Here is a 17,171-nt window from a genome sequence, read left to right as displayed (position 1 = left end):
TACGATTTGGGTAACAATGAACCGTAACTAATGAGTTTGGCAAGTACGAGTGTTTTCGCCATGTTACACACAAGGATTCACAGTGCATTTGAAGATTCCGTTCTGAACCTTGGTTTCCATTTTGTGCAAGGCAGCCATTTTGTGGTTGCCCTCACATAGGCCGATGACTGCGGCTGAATGAGTCTTTAAGACCCGTGTCCTTTAGCTGAGGTTTGCGCTGACTTTTACATGACCCAAAGTGAACTGACCCCGTTGCCTGAAGCCGACCTTGCTGAGCCAGTTCTTGCCCGCTAGCCGATCAAGACTAAGATCAGAACGCAGGACATCGTAAAGTTTTACTACACACAAATATGTCTTATCCTACTCTTACCTGTTTCTGTTTCTTCTTTATGGTCTATTTATGATATGGGTTTTGGCCTTTTTATTATGGGTTCGTTCGGCCTGTCTAAAGAAGAATGTTGGGTTTGTCCGATGATTGATCATGGGCCGGGCAATTGAAAAGTGGGTTTTACCGTCATGCGATACCTTTGGTGTGGATACATGTGATTGGACAGTTCGTAAATGTTAGGTATTTGTCTGGAATGTGATTTTTAGCATAAAAAGGATGACTCGCTTTGTAAAATTGAGCAGTCTCCTGAGAACTCATACCGTGATGATTTCTAGGACTTCTGTTACTGGCTGCAGTCAATAAAATCGATCTTTGACGTCACCACGAAGAGTCCCGTGTCTCTGTATTCTAAGACAGGTGAACCCGAAGACTTTGGGCGTGCCCCTGGCACCGCCGGGTCCTAAATAACCGGGTTCTTCACTCCCAGATCATGACACATATCTTTGATACTTTTTGTGACCTTCTCCTGGAACAGCAAGATATCCTGGTGAAGCCTATCAAACAGGTCCTCCATGAAGGCCCTAGTCAATGGGGGGGTTTTGCTTGTGTTGGTATCGACCTATGTGGAGATGGTTCTCTGCTCACGTCCATGTCTGGACATCTTTCACAGTGCATTTCAGCCTTCTTTGAGGTGGCTTTGGAATGTATTTCCTTGGGAGTTGAGTCCTTGCATTACTTATGAGACACTATGTTTGTGGTGTTGCCATTCAGATCAACCCTAGGACACTAGTGGTAAATAGCTTGGATTGACACAGTCTTAGCCACCTTTTTCCTTTCTGCTCTGTGGCTCCAATAAAAGTTTCAATGTGCACCTCAATGACTCCCAATTATTTTTAATTATCTATTGAATAGGGTTTCAGTATTTTTTGTATTAAATCCAACCTATTTTCAAAATATACAGCACTTGGGCAAGCCTAGCGGGCAGTCACGTTTTACTAATAGCGCCAAAATGAATGGCCAGATATTTGCCCAATCTAGAAAAAGCTGCCTAGATAGTTGTGTGAGGTGTGCTCCTACATGTTTGTATGGTTTTCCGAGGCACTTCTGGAATCGAACGCTTGGAGCAGGGAGGCGACGTGAAACCAACAGATCCCCCAAAAATACCTTAATGAAGAATGATTGCCAAAATATGACATACTAATAATCAAGAAGAAATGACAACATATGGGCAATACTAGGATCTTGGGCATATGCATCACGAACAGAGAACTCACTTCCACTCGTAACTTAACACGCACGAGTGCAGCTCCAAATGTACAGCGGTAATTGACTATACCTTAAAGACAATAAATTTATAAGGCACTATTAAAAAAGCCAGAAGATACACTGAATTGTGAAGAAATTCTGAAATTGAAGAATCAGAAATTCGTAATAAATTGATCAGATTTTAAAATATTCTCGTCCTGATGAAGCTGGAAAAAGATAAACTGTACACCGAAACAAGACTTTTTTTATATATGATAATAGAAATATAATTGTTTTAGATTGTAACCCATTGGGAGGTCCTTTTTTTATCTAAATAAATTCCTATTTTATTCTAGACTTGATTTGTAGTGCACTGTGAGATTGCTAATACTGTTAAACATACTGATTGAGAATTAGGGAGTGATAGTACTCCAATAAAAAGAGGTGTATTCAAGGTCACCTCAGAACATGGTTTTTAGCTTTTCTGTATGGTTTTCAAACATTCACTTTTCAGAGGGAAGTGATCGCATCGAGCTCCCCGACACTCCATGACATGTGCCCACTTTGTAAATTAAAGACCAAACGTGTGTAATGGAAAGACAAGCACAACATCTGCTCAGTACATGGAAAGGGTCTATTCTTCTGAAGTGAGTCTTCCGATCATAGGTTATTAAAATGTCACCCTCCAGATCCCAAGATCTTCTACTCATCACATGCCCAGTTCATTTCCTAACTGAAGTATACAAAAATGCACCAATAGGAACAGACCATCCGGAACTGCCAGGCTAGGTCCTCCCTGAACTAGAACACAAGCAGCCCAGGACCAGTTTCACCCTAATCAGGGCTGATGAGTCTGGTGCAGCTTAGTTCCAGTGGCACAGTGGGCACTGGACCCATGTCTGGGCGTTCCCTCTGCACTTAAGGCATCATAGTAAAGTGTACAAAAAGTGATGTATAGAATGTTTGAATTAATATCAGCCACTGGTAGTTATTCAGGCAGCATCCCTGTTCATTGTTATTTTGGATACTATACCACCTTAGTTTGGACCGTATCATAGGCAAATCAATCTTGACTCTGCTCCAGTAGGAACAGACCAACCCGAACTGCCAGGCCAGGTCCACCCTAAACTGGAACAAAAGCAACCCAAGACCAGTTTTACTCTGATCGGGGCTCATAAGTCCAGTGCAGATTAGTTCCGGTGGCACAGTGGGAACTGGACACATGTCTGGGCAAGGCCAGTGCACTTAGGGTGTCATATAAAAGAATACAAAAAAATGATGCAAGGAATACTTGGGATTATCTTAGCCACTGAAAAATACTCATGGATTGTAGGGAAGTGGACCTTGTTGACATGGTCATCCCCACTTTTTGCCTGGTATTTGATGTGATTTCGACTGGAAGTGCACTGGGTTTCTACTAACCAGGTCCCCAGTGCCAGGTCTATATCCCAAAACTGTATTATTGTACCCCGATTGGCAATGCCTTTGGCACCCCTGTAAAATCGTAGTAAGTGGTACCCCTGGTACCTAGAGCAAGGAGGCTAAAGAGGGTCCTTAAGGGCTGCAGCATGAATTGTGCCACCCTAAAGGACCCCTCACCAAACACATACAGACTGCCACTGCAGGCTGCGTGTCTTGGTGCAGACAAAAGTGAAAACATGGCATGGCACATATCACTGTGTGCCATGTCCACAAACACTGCATGCTCTGGTAGAGGGTGCTTACACGCCCTCCCTAAACTTGATTGCAGATTAGCATTCCAAGGCAGAGGAGCTTCAAAAAGCCCACCTACATTTGTATGTGAATCTGGCTTCTCTCACAGGAGAGGAAGCTGATCCCCTTTGTCCAGAGCCTTTTGGCACCTGGACAGGAGGGAAAATTAGCAAGTCAGATAGGCGCCTCCACCCCCAGGCCAGTACCACCCTAAAGTGGGCTACCTGAAGTGGAGGCAACTTTTCAGAGTTAGCCCTTAGGAACATTGGGACAGGGACAGTGTTAGGCCCACTTCCCACATACTAGCCATAGTGACCCCAGGGGTAGGTAGCCCATTGGCTACTACCCTACAATCCCCTAAAGCCCCTAAATTCAGAATTTAGGGGAGGCCATGGCACCGGAAAATCGGATCCTGATAACCTATGAAGAAGGAGGACACTGAAGAGCTGTGGAACCAGAACACTGAAAAAGAACAACTGGCACCAACCCTACACCCCTGTCTACTGTTCCCCATCAAATCTGTTCCAAAGACATCTCGTCCTGCAGGTGTTGTGCCTCCAAAGCTTGGGAGGAAGGCCTGCCTTCAAAAAAGGCTCGAGAATGCTTGTAGAGCAGTGGAACTGCTCCCTTGCATCATGCAGGCACCCCAAGAAGTACCTCCAGGACTCTGTTGTCAGTGTGGTCCCCAAGCCCTCCAGAGAAAGAGTGCACTTTGGTTTCACCCCTCGTGAACTCCTCGAAATCGCCTGCCGCCTCTGTTTGCAGGCCACCCTAAACCGTGAGTGCTCCCGGAAGAAGAAACCCAACACCTCAAAAACTCTCTGGCCCGGCCACCCCAGTCCGAGCAGAAGTAGACCACCAGTGTCCCCTAGCATCGCATGACTTGAACCTGTTGGTTCAGGCTGATTGGACCCCAGTTGAAGCCTGCAGACTCTTTTCCAGGAGACCAATCCCCATAGACTAATGGGGATTAGTCCCCTGGAAAATGGGGACTAATTGGGCACCTGATGCTGATTGCACAACTGCACCCAACCACCCTAGTGCCGCTGGAGGTGACCTGCGGGTGCTTCCTTGGACCTTGCCCCATACTCACCTCAAGTCCAGGAGATTTGTCTAGTAAGTCACTGTACTGTACCTGATTGCCATACTTGTTTTCCCTCCCATAGGATAACATTGCAGCTTCCAAAAAATGCAAGTAAAAGTATTTCTCTTGCAAAATGTACTTACCTGATTGTATTGATTCTGGTGCCTAACCACATATAAAGATGTGTGTTTTTTTTTTATAAATTGGTGTGGATCTCATTATGTGTAGTGTGCATCATTTATTGACTATTGTGTGAATGTGCAGACGTCCAACACTCCTCTCTGATAAGCCTAAGGCTGCACGACCACACTACTCCTAGAAGAGCACCTCAGGATTGCTGGTGCAAGCCCCTGTCCACTCATAAGGGAACCCCTGGCTCTTTGCACACCATACCTCATTTTGGTATATCACATAAAGAGGCAGCTTCCTACAGGGTCCCACCTCCATCCAACCTTATATTGAACTAAATGGTGTCTGTGCTAAAACAATTGAGTGGGCTGGACTCTGTGTCTCATTCAGTGCTTTCATGGGCCTAGTCAAGGGGGGTGGGGGTGAATGTGGTTACCCAAGAAAGTTTAACAAAGTTAACCTGCTTCTAGGGTCAAACTTGTTAACGAACGCCCCTAAACGGGGGCAGGTTTTGTATGGGTGGACTCACCAGGTTAAAGTCAGGGGGACTTGAATCTTATGTCCCATGAGCTTGCCAGAAAGGGCTTCCAGCGCCCTTAGTGGGCCACCGTGGGTTTTGTGGGGCACGCACGCCATGGATCCGAAGCTGGCCCTCCCTCCGGCTGTCGAGGACTCCAGGAGCCGGCTCAGGAGGGCAGGGGCCTTGTGATGGGTGAGGGTCTCAATCTAGAATAGGCTCAAGTGGCCCAGTGAGGGGAGTTCTGTGCCAGTGTGGGCGGTGCCCCCCTGTCTTAGAGTTGTACCAGAGACGCAGCTGGCTCCCAGAGCTGGGTTCCTACGTGAGTGTCCTCTCTCGTCCACCCCCCTCTTCCTTGAGCCGTCCCATCCTCCCCGCCTTCTTTCCAGGACTGCAAGAGAAGGGTCGGAGGGTTACGCGGGCTCCATTTCAAGTCCAGAGGGGCTCTGGAGGTGCTGCTGAGCGGGGTCGGTGCAGTCTGGGCGGTGCCCCCGTGCACCTGAGGCGGATGGATTCCTAAAGTGAGTCACCCCCGGCGTCCACTCCCCCACCCGCAGCGGCCCTCCCTCCACACATGACTCCACAGCACATACCAGCAGGGTGACTGGCCGCACCTCGCTCCTGCCGGAGGGCCGGGAGGGACCCTGCGCTCGCTCGGCTCCGGGGCAGGGCTCGGGGGCTCCGCCGGGGATGCGGTAACATGTCCCACCGCGCCGCCTGCATCACGTCTTTCCGCATCCAGGACATCCTGAGCCGGGGCTCGGAGGGGGAGGCCGGGGACCCTCGGGGCGAGCTGCCCGCTGAGGGCAGGGAGGAGAGAAGGGGCGCCCTGCGGAAACTGCCGCTGGGGACCACAGAGCACACCTCGGACCCCCAAGAGAAACTCTCAGGAGAGGAGAGGAAGGGGGCCTGGCTGCTGCCCCCCGAGAGCCCGGAGCGCTGGAAGAAGAGGAGCTCAGAGTCCGGGACCGAAGAGCCCCCCTGGGACCCTGCCGAGGGCGATCCGGACACAGGTAGAGTGGGGAGCGGGGTGCAGGCATGCATGGGGATGGGTGGGGCGCTACCTCGTGTGGATGTTATTGATCCATCCTTTTAGGGGGAGGAGCAGCGCCCCCCCCCCCCCGAATCTTATTCTCGTTGTGTGTGTGTGTCTCGAGGATTTTAGTGAGCGTCTCTATCATTATAACTCTCTTGGGCAGATTTACAAGTCCCTTGCGCCACTTTTGCGCCACTTTTAACATGGGGGAAATGACGCAAAAGTGGCGCAATGGGCTTGTAAATCTGCCCCTCTGTGTTTAGCGGCATAATAACCAGCCCTATAACATCACTAGCCACATCAGAGAAAGCGGTGTGTGGCTTCAATAAAGCCATCATTAAGACATAAATGCATTCAAGGGGCGCGTGCAACCCTCGCTGCTGTGTCGTCGATGGGGCGACAAGCAGCGGGGGAAGGGGTTAGACGATTGTCTGGGACATTATCTAGTCGTAAAGGAAGGGACATATGAGGATCCTTCGCAAAATAACACGTCATTGAACAGGTACGGTAGGAATCAGGGTGTCCGAGTTTGTGCATGAAGTGTGGCTGTTCTCTGTGAAGTGAGAGGCAGTGATGCGAGGCGGGGGGGCCTCAGTGCGCCTCCATCCTTGCAACCAAGCCAGGCAGGCGGCAAGACACCAGGATTCAAGGCGCTAAGAAACAAGCCGGTGTCGGTGACCAACTTCCTAGCCTCCAACATCTGCGTGTGGAAATTTAACGCGCTCTTCTTCACGGCCGGCTTCAGAGGCACAGGCCCGCCTTTCATCAACTGTGTGAGGTTCAAGGCCCATGGGACGCTGAAGGAAAACAAGTCATGTTTTAGTGGCCGATTGTATGTGTCTTTGCGGGACTATGTGGTTCTCTTATTGTATTTGGATTTCTGACTGCTTGTGCGTGGATGTTGTGTGTGGTGTATCTGCGTATGGCCGTGTTGTGTGACTGTGTGTTTTGTGACTGTGTTTGTGCTTGATTACTGGTGCCTCTCTGCACAGCTGTATTTCCAGCTGTGTGCCTGTGGGTTCCAGCGAGTGATCCGCGCGAGACTTCATGTCTCCTCTGCTACTGTGTGTATCTCTCCGTTGACTAGTATAGGTGTCAGTGTGTGTATGTGTGCGCGCCCTCGACTATCTATGTATTTCGTATTTGTTGGTGTTTCTTCGCGGAGCGCCGTCTAGGTATCTGCATGCGGATGTGATTCCTCTTGTTTAGTTATTTATTTGATGTGGCGTTTGTCGGTATTAAAAAGTGTCTGTCTCTGTATGAGAGTGTGTGGCTATTCGTACCTGTGAACGACCATGCCTCTGTTTATGAATATCTGCACTTGCGGTCAGGGTCGGCCTGCGACAGAGGCACCACAATAAATGTGGAAAGCATTAGCGAATCAGTTAGTTAAAACAGTGGCAGTTTTTAACCACACGCTGTGTAAGTTTTTTGCAAGGTTTGGGAGAGGCAAGATTTTCGGCCTGCTGCAGGCAATGTTTGTAGTAATATCAGTGAAATCAACCCCAAAAAAAGCGTCCCACCAAACATTAAAACAAGGCCCAAACAGTAAAAAAAAAAAAACGGGCCCACGCGCTGACCTGTTAAACTATCCCACCGGACACTTTCTGATTGCCCTTTAGGCAGGGGCACTGGGATTATGCGGCTGGGGAGGACCAAATTATGTGTCAAGGAAAGGACAATTGTGCAGCATTATAAAGGACATTTTGGGATAGTATTATTGATTTTATCATTTTTAAACTTATTAGCACTGTCAGGGCATTGGTTGAATCTCACTACTAGCAGTTTAATACCCAAAACACAGCAATAAGCTACAGAAAGGTGAGCAGTCCATCTTTGCAAAGGGCCTACCACTGCATGGCAACACATATCATTACGTGTTTTAGCAACTTTTGAACCCCTTAACTTTTTTTTGTCAAAATCAGCAGATTAGTTAGCAGATGATGGATTATGTGGCACATCTATAAAAATGCGAAAAGCGCTGCACAGTCGTATAATTCCAATGGCCCTGCCTTGATGCCAGTCCGACCCTGTCTCCGGCTTTGATTATATTATTGGTTTAGTGTTTGATTGTGCGTCTGTCTGGGTAGGATTGTGTGGGGGTCGGTATCTGTGTGTCGTGTGTCTGTTGGTGCAGTTGTGTAAATGTGTGCGTTTGTATGGGTGAGTGCGCGCTGTGTGAGGGTGTTGCATGAGGTATCTGAGCTTCGCGTTTTTAGGCTAGAAAATCAACCCCATAATCCGTCCCAACGGATCCATGAACTCATTTTAGAGCGAAAAAATATACCCGAAGGTGTTGAATAGTGCGGGTCCGCCACTGCCAATAAAGACTGGCGCCCACATTAAAAAGCTGGGCGCTGCTAAGCAAAGCTAGGAGAGAGGGTTCGTCAAGGTAATTATAAATTAAGAAGATTGTTTTAACATCTACCCGGGCCCTTTAGTCGGTTTGCTACAAGCCAACATGCGAATTAAGGCCCATAATTTGGAGGAGTTGTGGGTAAAGTTAACATGAAAATATTTTTGATTCGGTGTAATTATTAGTGAGTTACAAATACCCTCCCTTTTAACGCCGTGTCGTTAGCGTGCACCAGAGGAAATTCTCTCATGAAGTACTAGGCCTAAAAGGCTTTCCCATACTCTCTCGAAGTGGAATACATTTGTCCTTGTACGACCTGCCATTGAAAATGCGCATCATCGATTAACTCTATGTCTGCCGGTTCCCGGTGCCCTGTTGAATAGGCCACGGGTGGGAGAGGTGTGGCGCGGCGGCCAGGGCGACTGACGCTGGAATCTGGGGGCCACGGTTCGATCCCCGGCGGCAGGTTAGCCCAGCACCATGTGACTCTGGAATAGCTCGCTTAATCTTCCCGACGGCCCCCAGCGCCTAGAGACCCTTACGGGTGATTGTGCGCTTTACAAATGTGGACTTTACTTTACGATGGTAGTGGTGTGGCGCTCTCGCGACTCCTAGAAATAAAAGGCAGTGGTACAGAAATGTAATGATTTTTAATTTTGGCCCGTTTGGCTTCGGTTAAACTGCAGATTGACTCTATACGTCTGTCCCACCCGAGCTTCCTACGGGGAATAATGTACAGGTTAAACAGTGAATTACATTTTATATACACAATAATTAAACGCGATACGATTGCACTTTTAAACAGTAGTGAAAGTACGAACCTATTATGTGCATTTCAATCATTATAGTCGTAATAACATAAAAAAAACATACTGGTTGAAGATATGTTTTATTTCGAAAGAAGTTATTTCAAAATATAGTAACCGGAAATTAAGAAAATGTGTTATATTTGGAAGGTTTGAAAGACTTCCTTCAAAAATAATTACTAACTGTCGTGCGAATATTCTTTTATTTTTGATTGTATGGTATTAGTGTTCAGTTCTGCCTGGCGCAGGCGTAGTGTTTGATTAGGTTTGTGACACGGCGGTGTCAGTGGCGACCCGGAGCAGACGTCAGTCTGAAGGGCACTGGAGACACATTTTTTAATCCACAAATATAAAAACTACGGGATGCTATAAATATCCCGAAGTGCGCCCGATCCCCGTCTCTACCCCTATTGTTCTATTCCGATGCCTTTTAGCAGCGCTTTCCATCGGCTGCATCCGGGTACCTTTGTTATCCCAGTATTAGTTGATTATCTGTTTTTGCAGGTTTCTGTGCACCAACAGATTAGTAAACATATTTGCAGCTATCGCGAAGCACACAGAGGGCAAATGTACTATATACTGTTCTACCTCAAGGAGAAATAATGGAACAGTCTGTAGTCTTGGGTCATGAAAGGGTATTAAAAATATTTTCGGTGAAAAGTCTTTAATTCTGAGTTCACATGCCTTCCTTTGCAGAATATTTAATCAGATGACATTGCCATATCTTAATTCCTGGTCCTTCCTGTGTATGAATACCTGCTGTGCGCGCATGCATGGAGTGTGTAGTGTCGGGAGCATGTACACTATAACCAGTCTCCCTCTCTCTCCTCTCTCCGCAGGGCCCTGCATGGACCTGGGCGATGGGCCGGACGGCAGCGGCCCCCCAGGGCTCCCCAGGCCGGCCAAGAAGCGCTCCAGGGCTGCCTTCTCCCACGCGCAGGTCTACGAGCTGGAGCGCCGGTTCAGCCTCCAGCGCTACCTGTCCGGGCCCGAGAGGGCCGCCCTGGCAGCCAGTCTGAAGCTGACCGAGACGCAGGTCAAGATCTGGTTCCAGAACCGGCGCTACAAGACTAAGCGCAAGCAGAAGGCTGCGCAGCTCTGCGCGGGGCCGGGCCCTGCGCGCAGGGTGGCCATTCGGGTGCTGGTGCGCGACGACCAGCTGCAGGGGGGCCCGGAGGAGGCGCCCCGGCCCAGCCCGCCCGGCCTCTCGCCTACCAGGCCTGCCACTACTACCCCTACATGTACTGCCTGCCCGGCTGGCCCTCGCCCTCGGCCTGTCTGGAGCGCCGCATTGACTGGGAGGAGAGAGTGCGCATCATTGACCTTGAGAGCGCATCATTGACCTTGAGTGGGTCCGCGGATCCTGGAGGAGAGCCCTATGAACACGTACCGTGGACAGAGAGTACTGCAGGGGCGGCCACCCCCTTCAATGAACGCAGCCGAGCTTTATCCATGAAATGGCTGCACGAACAGGCGATCGTGGAAACAGGCGCCTAGAGGGGACACTTAAGAATGACGCAAAGGCCCTTCCAAAAACATAGCCTTTCGATATCAGCTCTGCTTTTTATTGAAAATTGTGTATGTAGCGCCCTGACGAGGCGTCCTGTGCATTCAACCCACGGTGCCTACAACTACCTACACCCGTCAGATACGCCTGTAAACGTGTGCATCCCTCCTGGATGTTTACACAGACAAGCAAGCGTGGGATGTGACCAGAATCCGATGCAGTGAACCTTTCAAGAACAATCTGCAACTTCTACTGCCCCCCACCCCCAGAGGAGTGCGTGGGACATGTACAGATGCCAGATGGGAGGACAGGACCGTCATAAGCTCTGGCACCCACAGGTGTCGGTCCTGTGGGACTCTGTATGCACCCCCACAGGTGCCTATGGGCGTGTGCGGATATGTACAACCTCCTATTGTCAATTATTCACTGATTTTCGCATGACACGCGTGACACCCGCCTGTCCACGCAGCGCCCGCCCTATACCTTCCCACAGACAGCGGGTGCCTCCACGTCACCCACAGACACCAGGGGTATGTCGAAATATCAGGGCTGCCTGGCGTTGTTTGTGGTGCAAGGGGTGTACAGCGTCATGTGCCTTTGCAGGGTTGTGCAGAAGGTGTGAAAGTACCAGCGGGGCGCAGAGAACGGGTGCAGCCGATCCCCTTCAGGGCTGTCAAAATGACGTGCAGATGTGACAGTTCTGTAAATATCAGGGATGAGCTGAGGGCAATCATGCCAAGGCACAGGGCGCCCAGGATCACTTTCAGATGCAAGAGGTGTGTGCAGAGCCGTGCAGGTGACAGGGGTGCAAGGAAGAATGCGGGATCCCAGGGATGCGTAAAACTACGAGCAGCTATCAGGGGTTATGGAGTAGTTATCTGCCGAAATTACTGGAGTGCTACTATCATTTGAAGATGCAATGTGTCTGAAACATCCTGTGTAGGTACCGCAAATGTGCAGAATCGTGTACAGATAATTGGGGTGCACAGAATCAAGTGCAGGATTCAGGTGTGAAAAGGCTCATGTACAGGGTCCGGGGATGCATAGAATCGTGCCCAGGCTCTAGTGGACAACAGAGTAATGTGTAGATGGCGGTCGTCTACAGAATCACGTGCAGGTTCCAGGGGTGTGCAGAATCATGTGCAGGTCCCAGGGGTGTACAGAATGATGTGCAGGTCCCAGGGGTGTACAGAATCATGTGCAGGTTCTAGGGGTGTACAGAATCACGTGCAGGTTCCAGGGGTGTGCAGAATCACATGCAGGTCCCAGATGTGTACAGAATCACGTGCAGGTTCCAGGCGTGTGCAGAATCACGTGCAGGTCCCAGGGATGTACAGAATCATGTGCAGGTTCCAGGCGTGTGCAGAATCACGTGCAGGTCCCAGGGATGTACAGAATTCCGTGCAGGTTCCAGGCGTGTGCAGAATCATGAGCAGGACCCAGGGGTGTACAGAATCATGTGCAGGTTATAGGTGTGTAAAGAATCATGTGCAGGTCCAAGGGGTGTACAGAATCATGTGCAGGTCCCAGGGGTGTACAGAATCATGTGCAGGTCCCAGGGGTGTACAGAATCATGTGCAGGTTATAGGTGTGTAAAGAATCATGTGCAGGTCCCAAGGGTGTACAAAATCATGTGCAGGTCCCAGGGGTGTACAGAATCACGTGCAGGTCCCAGGGGTGTACAGAATCACGTGCAGGTCCCAGGGGTGTACAGAATCAGGTGCAGGTCCCAGGGGTGTACCGAATCATGTGCAGGTTCCAGACGTGTGCAGAATCACATGCAGGTCCAAGGGATGTACAGAATCAAGTGCAGGTTCCAAGGGTGTATAGAATCATTCGTAGGTCCCAGGGGTGTACAGAATCCCGTGCAGGTTCCAGGCGTGTGCAGAATCATGTGCAGGTCCCAGGGATGTACAGAATCGCGTGCAGGTTCCTGGCGTGTGCAGAATCATGTGCAGGTCCCAGGGGTGTGCAGAATCATGTGCACGTTCTAGGCGTGTGCAGAATCATGTGCAGGTCCCAGGGGTGTACAGAATCACGTGCAGGTTCCAGGGGTGTGCAGAATCACATGCAGGTCCCAGATGTGTACAGAATCACGTGCAGGTTCCAGGCGTGTGCAGAATCACGTGCAGGTCCCAGGGATGTACAGAATCATGTGCAGGTTCCAGGCGTGTGCAGAATCACGTGCAGGTCCCAGGGATGTACAGAATCATGTGCAGGTTCCAGGCGTGTGCAGAATCACGTGCAGGTCCCAGGGATGTACAGAATCACGTGCAGGTTCCAAGGGTGTATAGAATCATTCGTAGGTCCCAGGGGTGTACAGAACTCCGTGCGGGTTCCAGGCATGTGCAGAATCATGAGCAGGACCCAGGGGTGTACAGAATCATGTGCAGGTTATAGGTGTGTAAAGAATCATGTGCAGGTCCAAGGGGTGTACAAAATCATGTGCAGGTCCCAGGGGTGTATAGAATCACGTGCAGGTCCCAGGGGTGTACAGAATCATGTGCAGGTCCCAGGGGTGTACAGAATCATGTGCAGGTCCCAGGGGTGTACAGAATCACGTGCAGGTTCCAGGGGTGTACAGAATCACGTGCAGGTTCCAGGCGTGTGCAGAATCACGTGCAGGTCCCAGGGGTGTACCGAATCATGTGCAGGTTCCAGACGTGTGCAGAATCACATGCAGGTCCCAGGGATGTACAGAATCAAGTGCAGGTTCCAAGGGTGTATAGAATCATTCGTACTTCCCAGGGGTGTACAGAATCCTGTGTAGGTTCCAGGCGTGTGCAGAATCATGTGCAGGTCCCAGGGATGTACAGAATCGCGTGCAGGTTCCAGGCGTGTGCAGAATCATGTGCAGGTCCCAGGGGTGTGCAGAATCATGTGCACGTTCTAGGTGTGTACAGAATCATGTGCAGGTCCCAGTGGTATGCAGAATCATGTGCAGGTCCCAACGGTGTGCAAAATCATGTGCAGGTTCCAGGCTTGTGCAGAATCATGTGCAGGTTCCAGGCGTGTGCAGAATCATGTGTACGTTCTAGGTGTGTACAGAATCATGTACAGGTCCCAGGGGTGTACAGAATCATATGCAGGCCCCAGGGGTGTGCAAAATCATGTGCAGGTTCCAGGCTTGTGCACAATCATGTGCAGGTCCCAGGGGTGTGCAGAATCATGTGCACGTTCTAGGTGTGTACAGAATCATGTGCAGGTCCCAGGGGTGTACAGAATCATGTGCAGGTCCCAGGGGTGTACAAAATCATGTGCAGGTCCCAGGGGTGTACAGAATCACGTGCAGGTCCTAGGGGTGTACAGAATCACGTGCAGGTCCCAGGGTTGTACAGAATCATGTGCAGGTCCCAGGGGTGTACAGAATCACGTGCAGGTTCCAGGCGTGTGTAGAATCACGTGCAGGTCCCAGGGGTGTACAGAATCATGTGCAGGTTCCAGGCGTGTGCAGAATCACGTGCAGGTCCCAGGGATGTACAGAATCACGTGCAGGTTCCAAGGGTGTATAGAATCATTTATAGGTCCCAGGGGTGTACAGAATCATGCGCAGTTCCCAGGGGTGTACAGAATTCCGTGCAGGTTCCAGGCGTGTGCAGAATCATGTGCAGGTTCTAGGTGTGTACAGAATCATGTGCAGGTCCAAGGGGTGTACAGAATCATGTGCAGGTCCCAGGGGTGTACAGAATCGAGTGCAGGTCCCAGGGGTGTACAGAATCACGTGCAGGTCCCAGTGGTGTTCAGAATCATGTGCAGGTTCCAGGCTTGTGCACAATCATGTGCAGGTTTCAGGCATGTGCACAATCATGTGCAGGTCCCAGGGGTGTGCAGAATCATGTGCACGTTCTAGGTGTGTACAGAATCATGTGCAGGTACCAGGGGTGTACAGAATCATGTGCAGGTCCCAGGGGTGTGCAAAATCATGAGCAGGTTCCAGGCTTGTGCACAATCATGTGCAGGTCCCAGGGGTGTGCAGAATCATGTGCACGTTCTAGGTGTGTACAGAATCATGTGCTGGTCCCAGTGGTGTACAGAATCATGTGCAGATCCCAGGGGTGTACAGAATCATGTGCAGGTCCCAGGGGTGTACAGAATCACGTGCAGGTCCCAGGGGTGTACAGAATCATGTGCAGGTCCCTGGGGTGTACAAAATCATGTGCAGGTCCCAGGGGTGTACAGAATCATGTGCAGGTCCCCGGGGTGTACAGAATCATGTGCAGGTCCCTGGGGTGTACAGAATCACGTGCAGGTTCCAGGGGTGTACAGAATCACGTGCAGGTTCCAGGGGTGTACAAAATCATGTGCAGGTCCCAGGCGTTGTGCAGAATGACATGCAGGACCCAGGGGTGTGCAGAATCATGTGCAGGTTCCAGGCGTGTGCAGAATCACATGCAGGTCCCAGGGATGTACAGAATCACGTGCACATTCCAAGGGTGTATAGAATCATTCGTAGGAGGTCCCAGGGGTGTACAGAATCATGTGCAGGTCCCAGGGGTGTACAGAATCACGTGCAGGTTCCAGGCGTGAGCAGAATCATGTGCAGGTCCCAGGGGTGTACAGAATCACGTGCAGGTTCCAGGCGTGTGCAGAATCATGTGCAGGTCCCAGGGGTGTACAGAATCACGTGGAGGTTCCAAGGGTGTACAGAATCACGTGCAGGTCCCAGGGGTGTACAGAATCATGTGGAGGTCCCAGGGGTGTACAGAATCACGTGCAGGTCCCAGGGGTGTACAGAATCACGTGCAGGTTCCAGGCGTGTGCAGAATCATGTGCAGCTTCCAGGGGTGAACAGGTCATGTACAGACACAAGAGATCCCAAGAGTTCTCTCTAGATAGAAGTGAACAGAGACAGTTTCAGATACCTGATATCTCCATGTTATTGTTCATGCTGATAGTGCCTCGTGACACCCCCTGCTGTCCCCGAGGCAGGCTGATGCCACCTCACCATCAGGACAAGACCCTGCCATAGTCCACAGGTACCGAAATGTGCATCTTCTAATCTATAAATATTTGTAAACAAATGTAAGTAATTATTTCCAATTCCTATAAGAAGCTCATATTTAGTTGGATTAACATCAAAGAACAAAAATCGGCACTCAGGTAAAAAACACATTCCGGGTTTCGCAAGGGCAGTTTGTAAGCAACACGATGATTCCTAAAATAACATATTTTTTCTCCCCTTTGGATTCCTTTCTTTAATCAGAAGGATGTTTTTTTTTATCCTTGAAAATTGTTGTATATACATGTTTTACTTTTCTACATTAGAAAACGTTGTAAATGTATAACATTTTATAATAAATAAACTTTCTGGTTTCATTTTCATAAACCGACAAGCCGGAAGTAAAGTCATTTCACTTCTTATTGGTGAACTCCACAGGACTACTAGTGAGGGCGGGTCTGAAAGAGACTGAGACATCCAGGGGTGGGAGGAGCGGTGGGGGAGGGGGGAATGGGGTCGAGTCAAAAGCTGTAGAGAACTGGCGTAGGCAGGTTCAAGGTAACTACTTTGAGAACTGCTTGTGCCCGATGAATGCAGGTATGTCAGCAATGTGAAAACAAAATTATAAAAATAACCCTTTATAGGTCGAGCCTGGGCAGCGCATGCACTGGTCCAGGAGGCATGCTGTATTCAGGTATGGGCTTGAATCTCTGCCCATCTTTTTAATTGGCTCCTGTCACTGTCCTTTGTAAACTGTGGCTTTTCATTCATCAATATTCTTAGTAGTCCCTCCTTAACCCCTTCCATGCAGGGCTATTTCCCCCGCTATGCTGGGGGGCGGGGGCACGTACAGCGCCCCCATGCTCATGACGAGGTCAGTCATGAGCACCCAAGGTGTTAATGCTGCCTTGTCTCATCTTGTAACCTCCCATAAGGAATGGCACTCTTGCTTGTGTTATTACTGGGTAGGCTTTAATTACAGCCTCAGAGCACTATTTTCTTAAACCGCTTGATGGACATCGCGCTATTACTTTTAAATATGCTCGGCCCCATTCCCCCCTCCCCCCCCCCCCCCCCCAGGTGCATGGACTCTGCGCCTCATTATAGAAGCTCCCTCCATGTGCCATTGTTTTGTTCTGTCTTGAAAAGCTCCACATGCTAACTATTTTTGCAAATAGCTGAGGGTTGCAAATCGGTTTCTCATCCTCAAGGAAATGGCACAGTGAATCGGCATAGAATTTAAATACATAGTTCCTGTGGGAAAGATCACATGCATTAGTTATTTTCTGCCCTCAGCTCTGCTTACACTCCTGTATCAGAGCACTGCTTTTGGCAACTGTCTTATTCCTGCTGCTGTCATTTGTATTTATTTGAGCTGTTAGTTAAAATGCCAGCAACATAAAACTGCGTTATTTTGGCAGTTTACAAAATGCATAAATACATGATTGTTATAACATGCTCATTATAATTCTTCAGGAAGCATGGTACCTATAACAGGGAAAGAAGAGAGA

General features: G+C 49.6%; 1 pseudogene across 1 annotated transcript; it reads left to right on the top strand.

The window, feature by feature from the left end:
- The first annotated feature begins 5,463 nt into the window (after positions 1–5,463).
- Positions 5,464–16,047, top strand: LOC144755069 (homeobox protein zampogna-like; annotated as a pseudogene). Its single transcript, XR_013594837.1, has 2 exons — positions 5,464–6,029; positions 10,054–16,047. The product of XR_013594837.1 is annotated as a homeobox protein zampogna-like (transcript).
- The last annotated feature ends 1,124 nt before the right edge of the window (positions 16,048–17,171 follow it).

Source organism: Lissotriton helveticus, chromosome 5_1, assembly GCF_964261635.1.
Source record: "Lissotriton helveticus chromosome 5_1, aLisHel1.1, whole genome shotgun sequence".
NCBI classification, from domain to species: domain Eukaryota; kingdom Metazoa; phylum Chordata; class Amphibia; order Caudata; family Salamandridae; genus Lissotriton; species Lissotriton helveticus.
The sequence above is the reverse complement of the archived record's forward strand: the minus strand, read 5'-3'. Positions and strand labels throughout refer to the sequence as shown.